The 15,750-nt window shown below is 39.1% G+C and overlaps 1 protein-coding gene across 10 annotated transcripts in view; it reads right to left on the reverse strand.

Moving 5' to 3' along the window:
• The window catches only part of arb2a (ARB2 cotranscriptional regulator A), a 502,663-nt gene that overhangs the window by 356,759 nt on the left and 130,154 nt on the right, over positions 1 to 15,750 (reverse strand). The window lies entirely within an intron of this gene.

Raw genomic sequence — 15,750 nt, forward strand, 5'->3', positions numbered from 1 at the left:
GAAGGGGAGGTGTCCTTGTACTCCTGTTAGGTAAAACATCATGAGATGGGAATGTACAGGGCTGTAACAAGATGTAAATGCATCCTTGTACTTACAAGATAAGAGAGACATTGATGGATTGAGAGGCAGGAAGCTAGCAGGGAAAGGATAGCAACAGTTTTAGTCATTGGACAAGTAATGATATGATGATGTTCTAAGCACATATCCAAGGGTATAAAAAATCACCATTTTGCTGATAACGGCAGAATGCATTCTCCGACTAACTTTGTTAGTCGCAAGTGTTACAATCCGGTAATAAAGAACAAAGAACCCTGATTTCGACTCAGCCTGGTGTTTGTCTCACTCATTCATGAACAAAGCAGACCTAACAATAGTAGAATAATTGTTTTGATGGTCATTGAATTTTTTTAATAAGTAAGCCACTGGATGGTCAATATATTACAATCATTCTTTTGTAATAGCACTGTTCCTGCAGCTTCAACACCTGCATCTACTGCTGAAGAAAATGGGTTATTAAAGTCAGGTGACTTAAGCACAGGCTGATGACATAAAATAGCTTTCAGTTTATCAAATGGTTCCTGACAAAGTTCTGTCCAAACAAACTTTACATCCTTCTTTTGAAGGTTACTTAAAAAGAAGAGCAATATCAGCAAAACATTTTACACAACTTTCTATAATACCCTACCATTCCCAAAAAGACCCTAATAGCTTTTTTTTAAACTCGTGGGAACAGGAAATTCAAAAATCAACTTAACTTTCACCAGGCACCAACTTGGCTTGACCAACAACATAACCAAGGTAAGTCACAGTAGCATGGCCAAATTCACTTTTAGCTTTTGAAAGTTTGTAAAACAATTTCTCTAACTCAGAGACGTGTGCTTCCCAGATGTCATTCCCCATAACTAAATCATCAGTATTAGTATTTGTATGTTCTAAACCTTGAATCACAGAGTTGATCATTCTTTGGAATGTTCCTGGAGCATTTTTTCATTCCAAATGGTAAAACATTGTATTCATATAAACCTGGTAAGGTTACAAATGCAGTAAGTTTTTATCTCTGTCTGTTAGGGAACACAACAATAACATTTTAATCTCACCCGAGGGACAGGATAAGCATCTTTCTTTGTTACCGCATTAACTTTTCTATAATCAGTGCAAAATCTAACCATCTCATCTGATTTAGGAATCAGGTCATATGGTGAACTCCAATCTGAGGTAGAACGTCTAATAATATCCTTCTTTAACATATATTCAATCTCTTTATCTACCAGTTGACACTTTTCAACATTCATTTGATAGGTTTGGTATCTCCATCATCAACATCATGACAAACTATTGGGGTTTTCTTAGGCACATCTGGAAACAGTATCCTAAATTTTAAAAGTAGCTGTTTCGTTTGTTCCTTTTCCTGCGGCTGAAGATGAGCCAGCTTATCATCTAAATTCTGCAAAATACTTGAATTGGACAGACCAACTGGGACAATGTTATGTTTGAAGTGACCCTCACAGGAGTCAGGTTGTATTATCTCAGGTTCCCTAGACTCCTCAATTTAATCAACAACCAATACATCTGGTGAAGGCTGCTCCTTGCTAAAAACCAAGTTCTCAAAATAAGGTTTTAACATTTTGACATGACAATTCTTTGTTTTATGTCTCCGATCAGGTGTTTTAACTAGGTGGTTGACTTAATTCACCTTTGACACTATCTCATACGGGCCTAAAAATTTTGCCCTTAAGAGGATTAAAATTTGATGGGAAAAGGATCCACACTTTATCTCTGGTTTAAAGGTTCTCACCCCAGCCTTTATTTTAAAAATCATATCAGACCTTAATTTTGCCTTGAGCTGTTTTCAAATTCTCTTCAGCTAATTTACAGGCTTTCTGGACACAATCTTTAAACTTTGAAACATAATCTTACAAATTCAACTGCAGATCTTCATTCACCTATTATTCCTCCAATAACACTAACGATGTCCAAACACCAGCTCAAAAGGCAAAACCCTAATAATTCTTGCACAGGCTCTCTAACTGCACACAAAAGCAAATGGTCACTCTCATCCCAGTCCTTCTCAGTCTTAAAGCAATAGGTCTTCACCATGGTTTTTAGGGTCAAATGGAACCCTACCAAGGCCCCTTGAGATTCTGGATGATATGCAGATGACATGATTTGTTTAGCTGCCAATTTTTAAATTATCTGCTGAAACAGTCCTGACATAAAATTACTTCCCTGGTCTGATTGGATCTCTTCAGGCAAACCAACTAGTGAAAAACTTTACAATTTTACATAGTTTTAGATTTAATATTTCTAAGTGGCATTGCTTCTGGAAACCTGGAGGCTGTACACACGACAATAAATACTGATTTCTAGCTTTTGTCTTTGGTGATGGGCCACACAATCCACAATAACTTTAGAAAATGGTTCGACAAAAGTACCTCTAGTACTACTTCCCGATTTATTTTCTAACTTACTTGATATTTCTACTTAGTACACTTTTAACCTTAAGGGTTAAAGCATACTGTACTCATCAGCTAATTTAGAAGCTTCCTGTCAAGTTTCCACTTCCTTTTCATCTAAATATGCTTTTATGTCATTAGAACCTCACCTTCTAACCTCTCTCAATCTGTTATAGTCACCATTTATAATTTTTTTTTAATATGCACCACAGGTCAAAGCAAACGTTAGTCAAATGAAAAATTCATACAAGACTGATTCACCAATCTTCTCAAATTCCTGAATTTTTTTCCTATAAACTTCTGGAATCAATTTATAAGCCTTAAGCACACCTTGCTTTACACTATCATAATCACCAACTTGGCAGGTTGTAAGGGCAGAATAAGCCTGGTGGACTTTCCCTTTAATCACATTTTGTAACATGAGGGTCCAATGATCCTTTGGCCACTTTAAATTCTCAGCAACTTTCTCAAAATGATGGAAGTATTTATAATTTTCAGCCACATCAAATGGAGGAACTTACCTAACCTCCCAACTGGTCAAAAACCTCTCACTAGTAACAGACGATGAAAATCGGACTTGCATCTTCTCTTTCTCAAACTCCCTTTTCTTCTCTGCTTCATCCTTGTCAAATCTGCATTTTTTCCATCTCAAACTGCCTTTATTTCTCTGCTTCCTCAAATCTATATTTTTCTTACTCAAACTGCCTTTTCTTCTGTTCTTCCTCCACCTCAAATCTAAATTTTTCAAATTCTGTTCCAACTTTAACTGCTGCTCAAAGGATGTACTCTCAAGAAATTGTTTTAACTCTTCCTCTCTAAACTTCCCCTTGGCTACATAGTAGTCAACTATAACTCTCTGGATCTCTGCTGTTTTCATCGACTGTTTCACCACTGCAAGTCTCAACTCACTCTTTTTCACCCCATGCAAATCTGCAGAGGTTGGCATTCCCAAAAACTCATCAATATCCATTGCTGCTGTTTTTACACACACACACACACACACACACACACACACACACACACACACACACACACACACACACACACACACACACACACAAGCCCTTTAATTGGCATTAAAAAAGGAACTTAACCAATAAAATCAAAAATCCAAAAGCTCCAATTTTGATTAGATCCTGGATGAGGCCTCAATTTGTTATGTCACAGACCAGCAACAATAGAAATTCACCAGGACAGTGTTATTTTTAAAACAATAAATTTATTAATAACTATTAATAATATAACTTAACTAAATTTAACCCCAACTATGCATGAATATACCTATGTATATGTGTGTGATATCCAAACCATTACAGCTTCAGCACAATTCTGGAAAGTCAATTCAAAGTTCAGTCTTAGAAATCCTGTGTTGAAACTTAGGCTTTTAAACTTTTGTACAGATGTAATCATGATGGAGGTAAGAGACTGTGTGATCAGGTTGCTGAAAATCCATAAATCCTCATTGAGTGCTTCCAGCGAAATGCTCTTTCATACAAATGATTGTCACAACTCTCTTCTTCCTCATGAAGGGGAAATGAAACGTGCAACTTCCACGATGCTTCCAAAACCCAGCCACAGGTCAAATGAAATAACCAATGGTCATGATGCAAATACAGAAATCCTCCTGCTTCTTTTACCCAGATATGGGTTAATCAAAATGACCATTACTATGGTCCATGTGACTCAATGTTTCTCCTGACAAGGAGAAACAGCAGAAGAGTCCATTTCACACAAAATCACTTCACTTTTGGCTTGCTGATCAATACTGAAATTTTATTTCTTTAAGGTTTTCAAACATTGGACTCATATACATTACTTCTCTCTCACCATCTGTTTTTTTCCCCCTTGGATAAACACCGTAGCTTCTTGATTCTTAGTTGAGATCATCTTTGTTTATAGTTTGGACTCATGGTGCCAGCCTGCTTTGTGGATGCTGTGAAAATTGTGCCTGGTTTGTGGATGCTGTGAAAATTGTGCCTGGTTTGCACTCTGGACCAACCTCCAAAATAACATTTAAAGAAAAACCAAATAGGAGCTTGCAATAATAGAAATTTTAGTTTGTGCCACAATAGATGCTCCTTGGTTTGCTGAGTATTTGTCTAGTTTTTAGTTTCTATTTCCAATATTTGTGGCTTTTCTTTGCTTCTGGAGAGTTACTTCATGATGAGTGGTACAAAAAAATGGCCTAGAAGGAGTTGCCAGCTTTGAAATTATCATTATATAAACATTAATTTGTTTTACTTTATCATTATGCTCTAAACTGCCAACACCAAAATCAACCATTTATTGCCTCTGTAATGACTGAAAGTTTGTCCGGCTGTCAATTAATTTCCTCTAATTAAACAATGAAGTCTCAAACCATCATTTCTGGCACTTGTGAGATGGTTCTCAAATTACCAATTCCACCTTCCCTCAAGTCACTACGTCAAGAAGAACTAAACCATTGCCAACCATTGTTTCCCATTTTAATCATGCACTGAACTTCTGACTCTACTTCCAATTGATCATGTGGATGATTTGCCTCTATATTTGCACCTATCTCAGCTCATCCACTACTGAAACCCTTTTCAATGCTTTTGAAATGCCCATCATTGTCTTTTTCAATCATCTAACTAGTCATTTTTCATCTTCCATTCTCCATAACTGTGTTCATCTCCTCTTTCTTACCCATAATTTTAGACCCAGTTATTGTGAGAAATGGTCATATGGAAGCCACCAGAACTTTCATGAACCATTCATGAATACCTTAGAAGAAAATATCCATCAGGACCAACCATAGACAGTGAGGAATGACAAATAAATTTGTTTATGTCATATGTGCTAAACAAGAGAGTTTAGTCCTATTGCAATGTACGCTATTTCTAAATTCCGTTATATTAACTTCAATGGAACTGAAATACAAACTGCACTGTATATTTACTGTGTGGAACAGTGACGAATTCCTATCCTGTATGTCTTGAGGAAATAGGTGTTAAGAAAGGGTTGATAAATCACGAAAGAGGAATCATTAATCATCAGCCAGCAAAGGGTATATAAAGAGCATAAAAACTAGAAACAGGAGAAGGCTACTCAACTCCTGAAACCTGCAGTACCATTGATTAAAACCATGGCTGATCTATATCAAATACCATTTTTGCCCTATCTCTATTCCTCTTTAATGAAAACAATGATAGCCTGATAGGTCCTCTAGGGTGGAGAATCAAAAAAACTGGCCAACCTCTGAATAAAGACAGGTCTCTTAATTTCACTTCTACATGGATTCCCCCTATTCTGACATTATGCCAAAAGTTTTAGATTCCTTAACCATTATAGACATCTTTGTATTTACCCTGACAGGCTCTCTAAAGGAAGGAAACTATCGAGTGAATATTTGTTTCACTCTCTCTAAGGCAGGGACATCCATTGCTATGTATGGAAAGCAGTATATAAATGCTCCAAAAGTAGTCTTACTGTATAACTGTAGTGAAACATCTTTACTCATATTCTCTTGCAATGAGGACCAACAAATCCTTTGCCTTCCTGATTACCTGTTGTACCCTGTATGCTAGCTCTCAGGTGTTTATTTAGGTTCCTATAAGAATTAATATCACCAAACATTCACCATTTTAAAAAATCTGATTTTTTTTATTTGTGCACAAAAGTAAATGCTCTCCTATTTTGGCTCAATATATTCTATTTGCCATGTTCTTTCCAACTCACTTCCTTTGCCTTAAATCACCTTGAAGCTTCTATATAGCCTCCTCCCTGTTGCTATCCCACCAAGATTATACTAAATTTTCTTCATTGATCTCTTGCTTTTAGCAAGAAACGAGTCACTGAAGGTTGAGATGAGAGGGAACAATATTGGAGCATGACTCTGGATGCTTTCAAAATGGTTGCTACTGGGAGCACAGTATCAATTGAATTTTATCCTTTTATAATTACCATTCTAATATAAATTGTCTGCTTAATTGACAGAGTCTAAATGCATTTATAGAGATTTAAGAAATAGATAGGATGGACAGCTAGAGTCTTTTTCCAGGGTAGAGGAGTCTAAAACTCAGGAACGTGGGTTTAAAGCAAGAGAAAGGCATTTAAAAGAGATCAGAAATACAAGCTTTTCACAGAGGGTGGTGGTTATAACCAATTAGCTTTCAGAAGACGTGGTAGAGTGGAGCCATAATGTTTAAAGGGCATTTGGACAGGTAGCTGAATAGGAAAGGAATATATGCCTCTATTAAAATTAATACAGGGAAATTAAATTACCGTAGATAGGTATCATAGTCAACGTGAATAAGTTGGTCCAAACAGGCCATTTCTGTGCTGTACAGCTGTGAGACTAAAACATTGCTTAATTCATTTAGCAAAGATCTTGGATGAGTTGTCAAAGTCATAAACATTTTATACTGCTCTGCGAAATATTGCTATTATATTCACTGGCATTTGTTCTCATTCTCTATTAAACAAGACTAAGGAAAAAATCTATTCTCGAACATTTAAGGAATAGAATCATTAATAAAGTCTGAAAAATATAACAATTTCTGAAAAGCATGTGCCTGTATGCTTAACAAAATCCTTCTACTTCAATAAAACAAGCTTGGCTTTATTGTGCTCTGAATAATTACATTTATCATAACTATTTCCAAACAGTTACTGCATATCAGCAAGTAGTCTTCTGCTATTAGCTTCTGCATCCACAGAGACGAAGGACAACCATTTACATCCAAGCCTGCTGGGACCTCTGATGCACCATCAAAAATAATTCTTCACACTAAAGCACTGTCCAAAAATTATAAACATAATTTGAAACAGTCAAAAATTCAAGTATTTACCAATGTATTTTAAATGTAATATGGTTTTAATTTATACATAAAAATGTCTTTAGTTAATTGAACATTATATTGTCTTTGATCTGCTGCTGTATTCAGTTCTCTGCTAACTATTCTGGGTGGTCTCCCATCAGAATTCAGTAATCACAGTCTTTCTATTGGTTGCCTTCCAGGGATTCACATTAGCTATGTTCTTACATGCATCTGACAACTTCATTAGCACACTTAGAAAGAATTTCTATGCTTCACTATTGCATATATACTTCTCTCAAACAGCATTAGATTTTGGTTGACTCAGAACAATTATATAAATACTTTGGCTGTTATTTTCAGTAATAAGGTCCAAATGAAGAGAAAATTCACATTACATGTAAGTCAGAGCTAGGATTTCATGTTCAGGCTCAGAAAATCAATTCAGGATTGATTTTTGAGTATACATCTTTATTGTCAGAGGATTAATTGATGAATTTTTCATTTGATGAGTCAGGTGGAATAGGCTCTAAGGTAGAGAGTGAGATGAATTCCAATATTATCCCTTGAATCTTCACAGCATTTTCCCTGAATTCAGAAAAGATAACTCTCAATTTTCACTCATAATAGTTTACCTTAATATATTTACTGCTAACTTATATAAAATTCCTAAAGCAGAAATAAAAACTTTGAACATTAAGAAAGTATCTATTTGCAAGATGTTATTAATAAAGCACTGTAATGAGGGTGGAAATTATAAACTAAACACTTACATTTTCTTTATTGCATAAAATATCAATTTATGCTGAAAAAAATAGATAAATATTACTTTCTTAGTGTCTACTATTGTGTAGATTTTCTGCCAGGACCCAGCATTTCAGTTGATTTATACATGCTTCTTCATGAATGTCCTGATGTCCAAGGGGGCAGTGCAGGCTTCAGCAAATTTTTAAATCTATTGCCCAAGTGTGTATAGGTTAAACTTCGCACAAGTACAGCAGCCCCACTGAAATAGGTGGGAAGAAAATGCTACATGAATTTGGATGAAGCACAAAAAAGATTTATTATGATAGCCTTAGCTGTAGCAAAAAAATGTATAATGTCAACCTGGAAATCAGAAGAGAGCCTGAGAGTATAACAATGGTACATGGAAATGAATAAATGTATTCCATTGGAAAAAATAACATATAATTTAAAAAAAATAACGTCACAGTATTTGAACAAATTTGGGAACCGTACATGGAACACAACAGAGAGGGACTACCGCGGACCTCCACCCCCTAAAATGACAGAATGAGAAGATGACGAAATGAACTGACCCAGTGTGTAAAAGTAAATGACACAATTTTCTTGTTTATTTTCATTGTGTAATGACGTTGATTAATGGGTTTATTGTATTGTATATGTTGAACGTTTAGTGGGTAGGGAGGGGGGTGGGAAGGAGGGAGGGAGGGGAGGGGGGAAAATGGGGAGAAAATGACACTGTGTATATTCAAGAGAGAAATGTTTCTGTGTATTTTGGTTAATATGGTTCATAGTGTGAAAAACAAAAAAAAATTAAAAAAGAATGTATTTAGACGAATGTATAAGATTTAATTTGGTTAATTAATATTTTTAATTGATTTCAAATGTCTGTAATTGATGTTTAGTGGTTCAATTTACAAAACCTACACTTTCACTTTTAATACTATAGTTTTTTAACATTTTCCAGCTGTTTTTAATGTTGATATTCACATCAATCAATTTCATTGACAGCTTCGACAACTAGTGAGACTGGAGGTAGGTCTTCCATCACCAGCTGCTTGTGCAGGAATGCATTGGCACACACTGACAGGGCTTCCCGGTGGAACGCTGCACCTGGACCACAATGGAACAATCAAAATGGTATAATGGCAGGCAGACAATATTCTTGGGGTCAACGAAAAAACCTCCTTCAGTTTGTTATAATGCTTATCAATTGATTGTGGAAACAAAGTGTATTAGATAAAACAAATTAATTCCGAGGAATATACAGTGGAACCCAATTATAACGCGATGGTTTGGGTACAAAAAAAAAATCGGATCATGAAAAAACTGGGTCACATTAAATCAGGGTTTCACTTCTGTGTACAACATATACACACATCGATCGCCACTCAAACCCTCCCCCTCACGCATCGTTTGTGGCAGCACTCACCTCACAACCCCGTTCGCGGCAGCAGTCACCCCCCCCCAACCCCCATCGTTCACAGAAGCACTCACCTCCCACCCCCCGTTCGCGGAAGCACTCAACCCCACCCCATGGTCATGGCAGCATTCACCCACATCCCCATTCACGGCAACGCTCACCCCCACCCCTCTACCCCCATTAGCGGCAGCACTCACCCCCACCCCTCTACCCCCATTAGCGGCAGCACTCACCCCCACCCCTCTACCCCCATTAGCGGCAGCACTCACCCCCACCCCTCTACCCCCATTAGCGGCAGCACTCACCCCCAGCCCCCATTCCCATTTGCAGCAGCACTCGCCTTCCACTCACCGTTCGCGGAAGCACTCATCCTAACCCCTTCACATTCAGTTTGCAGCACCACTCACCCCCATCCTCCTGTTCGTGGCAGCACTCACCCCCACCCCTCTACCCCCATTAGCGGCACCACTCACCCCCAGCCTCCCCTCCCATTCGCGGCAGCACTCAAACCCCACCCCTCCATTCGTGGTAGCACTTAACCCCCACGCCACATTCTCAGCAACACCCCCCACCCCACATTCTCAGCAACACCCCCCACCCCACATTCTCACCAACACCCCCACCCCACATTCTCACCAACACCCCCACCCCACATTCTCAGCAACACCCCCACCCCACATTCTCAGCAACACCCCCACCCCACATTCTCAGCAACACCCCCACCCCACATTCTCACCAACACCCCCACCTCACATTCTCAGCAACACCCCCACCCCACATTCTCAGCAACACCCCACCCCACATTCTCAGCAACACCCCCACCCCACATTCTCAGCAACACCCCCCACACCACATTCTCAGCAACACCCCACATTCTCAGCAACACCCCCACCCCCATTCTCAGCAAACACCCCCACCCCCATTCTCAGCAACACACAACCCCATTCTCAGCCTCACACCACCCCTGCGTTCTCAGCAACACACACCACTCCCCACGTTCTTAGCAACACAGACATCCCCGATCTCAGCAACATACTCCGCCCCCCTTCTCAGCAACACTCCACTCCCATTCTCACCAACATACCACACCCCGTTCTCAGCAAAACACCCCACCTCCTGTTCTCAGTAACACACCTCACCCCCCTTCTCAGCAACACTCCACTCCCATTCTCAGCAACATACCCCACCCCGTTCTCAGCAAAACACCCCACCTCCTGTTCTCAGTAACACACCTCACCCCCGTTCTCAGCAACACAGACACCCCCCGATCTCAGCAACTTACTCCGCCCCCCTTCTCAGCAACACTCCACTCCTATTCTCAGCAACATACCCCACCCCGTTCTCAGCAAAACACCCCACCTCCTGTTCTCAGTAACACACCTCACCCCCGTTCTCAGCAACACAGACACCCCCCGATCTCAGCAACATACTCCGCCCCCTTCTCAGCAACACACCCCACGCCCGTTCTCAGCTACACACACCACCGCCCTTCATTAATGCAATGAATTCCCCATCAAGATAAACATTACTGTAATTACCTTCATCATTTAGATGCACTTAACGTCCAATCTCAAAGAATGGAACATGGAAGTTAAGAGGTCCAATTACCCCTTATATCCAAATAAACGTTAAATTGGGGTCCAACTGTACATACTAGTGTTTAATTTCCCAATCAGTTTTCAATGCTATTTCAAGTTTGGAATGAGGGATATTCATGTTTTTCTGCAAGCATGAAAAAAATTTCTTTCATTAATCCATGTGCAATGCTGTTTTATTTTAACAACAGTTTGAGGAATGGTTTTAAATGTTTATGATGCTGTTACATTCTTTCTTTGGCTTGGCTTTGCGGACGAAGATTTATGGAGGGGGTAAAAGTCCACGTCAGCCGCAGGCTCGTTTGTGGCTGACAAGTCCGATGCGGGACAGGCAGACACGGTTGCAGCGGCTGCAGGGGAAAATTGGTTGGTTGGGGTTGGGTGTTGGGTTTTTCCTCCTTTGCCTTTTGTCAGTGAGGTGGGCTCTGCGGTCTTCTTCAAAGGAGGTTGCTGCCCGCCAAACTGTGAGGCGCCAAGATGCACGGTTTGAGGCGATATCAGCCCACTGGCGGTGGACAATGTGGCAGGCACCAAGAGATTTCTTTAGGTAGTCCTTGTACCTTTTCTTTGGTGCAGCTCTGTCACGGTGGCCAGTGGAGAGCTCGCCATATAACCCGATCTTGGGAAGGCGATGGTCCTCCATTCTGGAGACGTGATCCACCCAGCGCAGCTGGATCTTCAGCAGCGTGGACTCGATGCTGTCGACCTCTGCCATCTCGAGTACTTCAACGTTAGGGATGAAAGCGCTCCAATGGATGTTGAGGATGGAGCGGAGACAACGCTGGTGGAAGCGTTCTAGGAGCCGTAGGTAATGCCGGTAGAGGACCCATGAATCGGAGCCGAACAGGAGTGTGGGTATGACAACGGCTCTGTATACGCTTATCTTTGTGAGGTTTTTCAGTTGGTTGTTTTTCCAGACTCTTTTGTGTAGTCTTCCAAAGGCGCTATTTGCCTTGGCGAGTCTGTTGTCTATCTCATTGTCGATCCTTGCATCTGATGAAATGGTGCAGCCGAGATAGGTAAACTGGTTGACACAAGAGAAACTTGTCCGTGAACTACTCTTTGCAGACGCTGCCGCTTTAGTTGCCCATTCAGAGCCAGCTCTTCAACGCTTGACGTCCTGCTTTGCGGAAACTGCCAAAATGTTTGGCCTGGAAGTCAGCCTGAAGAAAACTGAGGTCCTCCATCAGCCAGCTCCCCACCATGACTACCAGCCCCCCCACATCTCCATCGGGCACACAAAACTCAAAACGGTCAACCAGTGTTACATTGTAGACACTATAAATTCCCTGAATTTTTCCTGATATTCTCACCTTTTTTGATTTGATGGTTTAAAATCTGTCCATCTCAACGTAAACCTAATTTATAAATTCAGTATTAAATTGGATGGTTTCCACTAAAGTTGCATCCTTGCCCTCATTTGCCAAACAAATATCCAAAACAGTAAACAGATAATGAAACTGAGAACACTGCATGGAGACAAGAAAGAGTAAATTCAAATTAACAAGAGAAATGTAAAAGATATAGAAAAGTGCAGGGATTTATATTAAACATATGCAGTTCTAGTTAAGAATGGAAAAAAAATCTAGATAAAGAATGAAGAAGGAGTAAGATAGATGAAGGCATGGAAAATAAAATGCCATATTTAACGGCAAATAAGACCCCCATTTCCCTCCCCCCAAAAAATCCCTGAAAACCGCCCCGGGTTTTATATGCAAAGATGACATTTTGGAGAGCATGGTTTTGCCTCCTGACTCCTGCATTAGGGAGGAAGGGATCCCCTGCAGACCATCCAGTATTGCTGCCTGGCCCCAGTATCAGGGAGGGAGGGATCCCCCACTGTCTGCCTGCTATTGCTGCCAGGGCTCTGTATCAGGGATGGAGGGGTCCCCCAAGGTGCAGGGTGCCAATTGAGAAAACTCCCCCTACGAGCATCACTGCTGCTAATCCTAACCTTAATCTCCCCCCCAAGCAGTGCCGCCATTCCTAAACCTAACTACATCCCCCCCCCACACCTCGAGCACCACTGCTAGTGCTGCTATCCTGGACATAGAATATACACCTGTTCGTCTGAGTGTTCGCCCTCAATGAAACAATGGCAAATAAAACATGGCAGTCACCAAGGCCAGGTCTCGCAAGACGTGGCCTACTCATAAAACACTAAAAATGGACCTGCTAACCTGTAAATAGACTAAAACAAATGCAGTAAAAAAATTAATTCTTAAAAATTCTTAATATTCTCTGTTGAAATAAACTTGTGGGTTTTATAGGCCAACAAGTATGGTAACTGTTAAAAACATACCTACAAAATTGCTCAAAACCATTCTTTTCAGGCATTAAAAACATGCTGTGAGCTTGGAGAAGTGAGAACTTCAGTTGGAATTTTCACAAATTAATGTGGTCACATTTACCTCTGGAACTAACTTTTGATGTAACACTGAAATCACAAAATAAGAACAGATCACTTAGCTCCTTGATCCACTATTTCATACAAAATTGTGAGTGATCCATCTTTCCTTGCCCATTTTTGGATTGCGTTTGAGGTTTCGGGGGTTCAAAATGAGGACAGAGAATACAGCATGAATGCTTGCCCTTCTTGGGAAAAATAAGATTGGCAAAACCTAGCTGACCTTAAGTAAAACAATTTCTTAGAAAATCTCACTCTAGTTGAATTTTGTTTTGTGGGTATTTGGGAAAGTTTACACCAGAATAGAAATGTTAGAGATAACAATAACAACCCACTTAAAAAAAATCATTCAATCAGTTTTCAAGCACCACCACTCAGACACCCAGAAATAATCTCTATTTGTTTTACTGAGTTATGCAGATTCTTAACAAAACAACACCATTTTAATTAGAGTTGTGTGAATTAATTTACAACTCATATTCATGAAATATGTCCCCATTATCTGGACAGCAGCATCAATACAAATGTACCTTAAAACTGGACAAATAAGCATTGTAGAATATTACAATATTTATTACTTATTTTCAAGTCCTCTCGATAGGCCAGCATTGTAATAGTGTTACGCTAACCGCATCATTCCACCCTACTTTGTCTTTCTGTCTCCAAAATATTTATTTGCCTCCAAATTACTTTTTGCGCTCTTTCACTTGCAATGAATGATATTTTGCTATAGGAGAAATTCATCTTCAGTCATGTGCTAAAATCACAAAATAGCAATGGCAATATATTATAACTGAATTACAAAAGCAGAAATCAAGCACTATATTTCACATTTGGTAACCAGGAATGATTTTCTACCCAATTATGATGCTTTCGTTTCTCATGGTACAAATTGTAGTTAAATTATTTTATGTACATTCAAGCTCTAAGGCACTCAGTTTTGATAATCTAGCAATGGAACTAATGCATAACTGTAGAGGATGGAGACAGAAGTTATTCCACTCAGAAGACCTCTTTTCACACAGATGTACAAATACATAACTGTGCCTAAAATATAAAACATCTCTTTTACTTTATTTTTCATTTATACATTCTGAGTACTTCCATTTCAGAGGTGAATGATGTAGCATTGTGGCAGTATTCTTATCATTTGATTCAAATGTTGCAGGTTCAAAATCCTATCCAGACACTTATTCGGAAAATCAAGCCTGATAATTCATTGTCACATTAAATCAGTCCTGCTGCACTATTGTTTAGCTGACACTGAGGCATTAAATCAAGTAACTCTCCATTCTTCAAGGTAGATATAAAAGAATATGACACTTTGACTCATATCTATTAGTCAAACACTTATCTGTAATTATCACAATATTGTTTGATCAAGCTTCTTGCTGATCAAACTGAATGGCACATTTCTTACATAGCTCATGAACCATTCTTTAAAAATTCTTAATAGGTTAAAAATTGTATTCAGACAACCTGGAATAATGAAAGATACTTTATGGGCCATGCTTTGAAGCAATTGTCTTATGTGTGATGTGATGGAAAGGATTCCTCATATTAACATATTTCTCTAATCCTTTCTACAGTCATGTTTTTATAATTAAGCTATACCCCTACAAGACTGGACAAAGGATCTAGCACAAGAGGCCAAAACTAAATTTAAAAAAACACATTTGATTTAATCTATTAGGTTTTGAATAAACTAAAATGGGTTTATCACTTGAGCTATTCAAGGTGATTAGGTTGCTGATAACAACTTGTGCTCAAAACAGTAAAAAAGGCAATAAATTATAATTGGGACTTAACTTGCCAAATATTTGAAGGAGCAATCTGTAATTATCTCAACAATAAATTTTTAATTTCATTCTTTTAAATTAAAAAATTTAATATAGCATAGTAACAGGCCTTTCCTGCCCATGAGTCTATGCCACCCAAATACTGCAATTAGCCTACAGCCTCCATACATTATTTTTTGAAGGATGGGAGGTATCCAGAGCACCCAGAGGAAATCCATACAGACACAGGGAGAATGTACAAACTCCTTAAAGACAGTGCCAGATTCGAAACTGTAACAGTTGGTGTTGCAATAGTGTTGTGCTAACTGCTACACTAATCATGCAGACCATATTTTTATTAGCTTTAGCTTTTTCTTTTTAAATTGCTACATTTTAAATAAATACTGTAATCAAATAGATAAACTTTTCATTTAGTATCTTCAACGCACTGCACATAACATTAGAATTATTAGAACAGCTCTATAACATGAAAAGAGTATTGATTTAACAACATTGCACTGGCAATGCAGACCTTGATTGGAGGTGCTGTGAATTCAAGGCCATGGACCAAC

This window comes from Narcine bancroftii, chromosome 1 (genome assembly GCF_036971445.1).
Source record: "Narcine bancroftii isolate sNarBan1 chromosome 1, sNarBan1.hap1, whole genome shotgun sequence".
Taxonomy (NCBI): Eukaryota; Metazoa; Chordata; class Chondrichthyes; order Torpediniformes; family Narcinidae; genus Narcine; species Narcine bancroftii.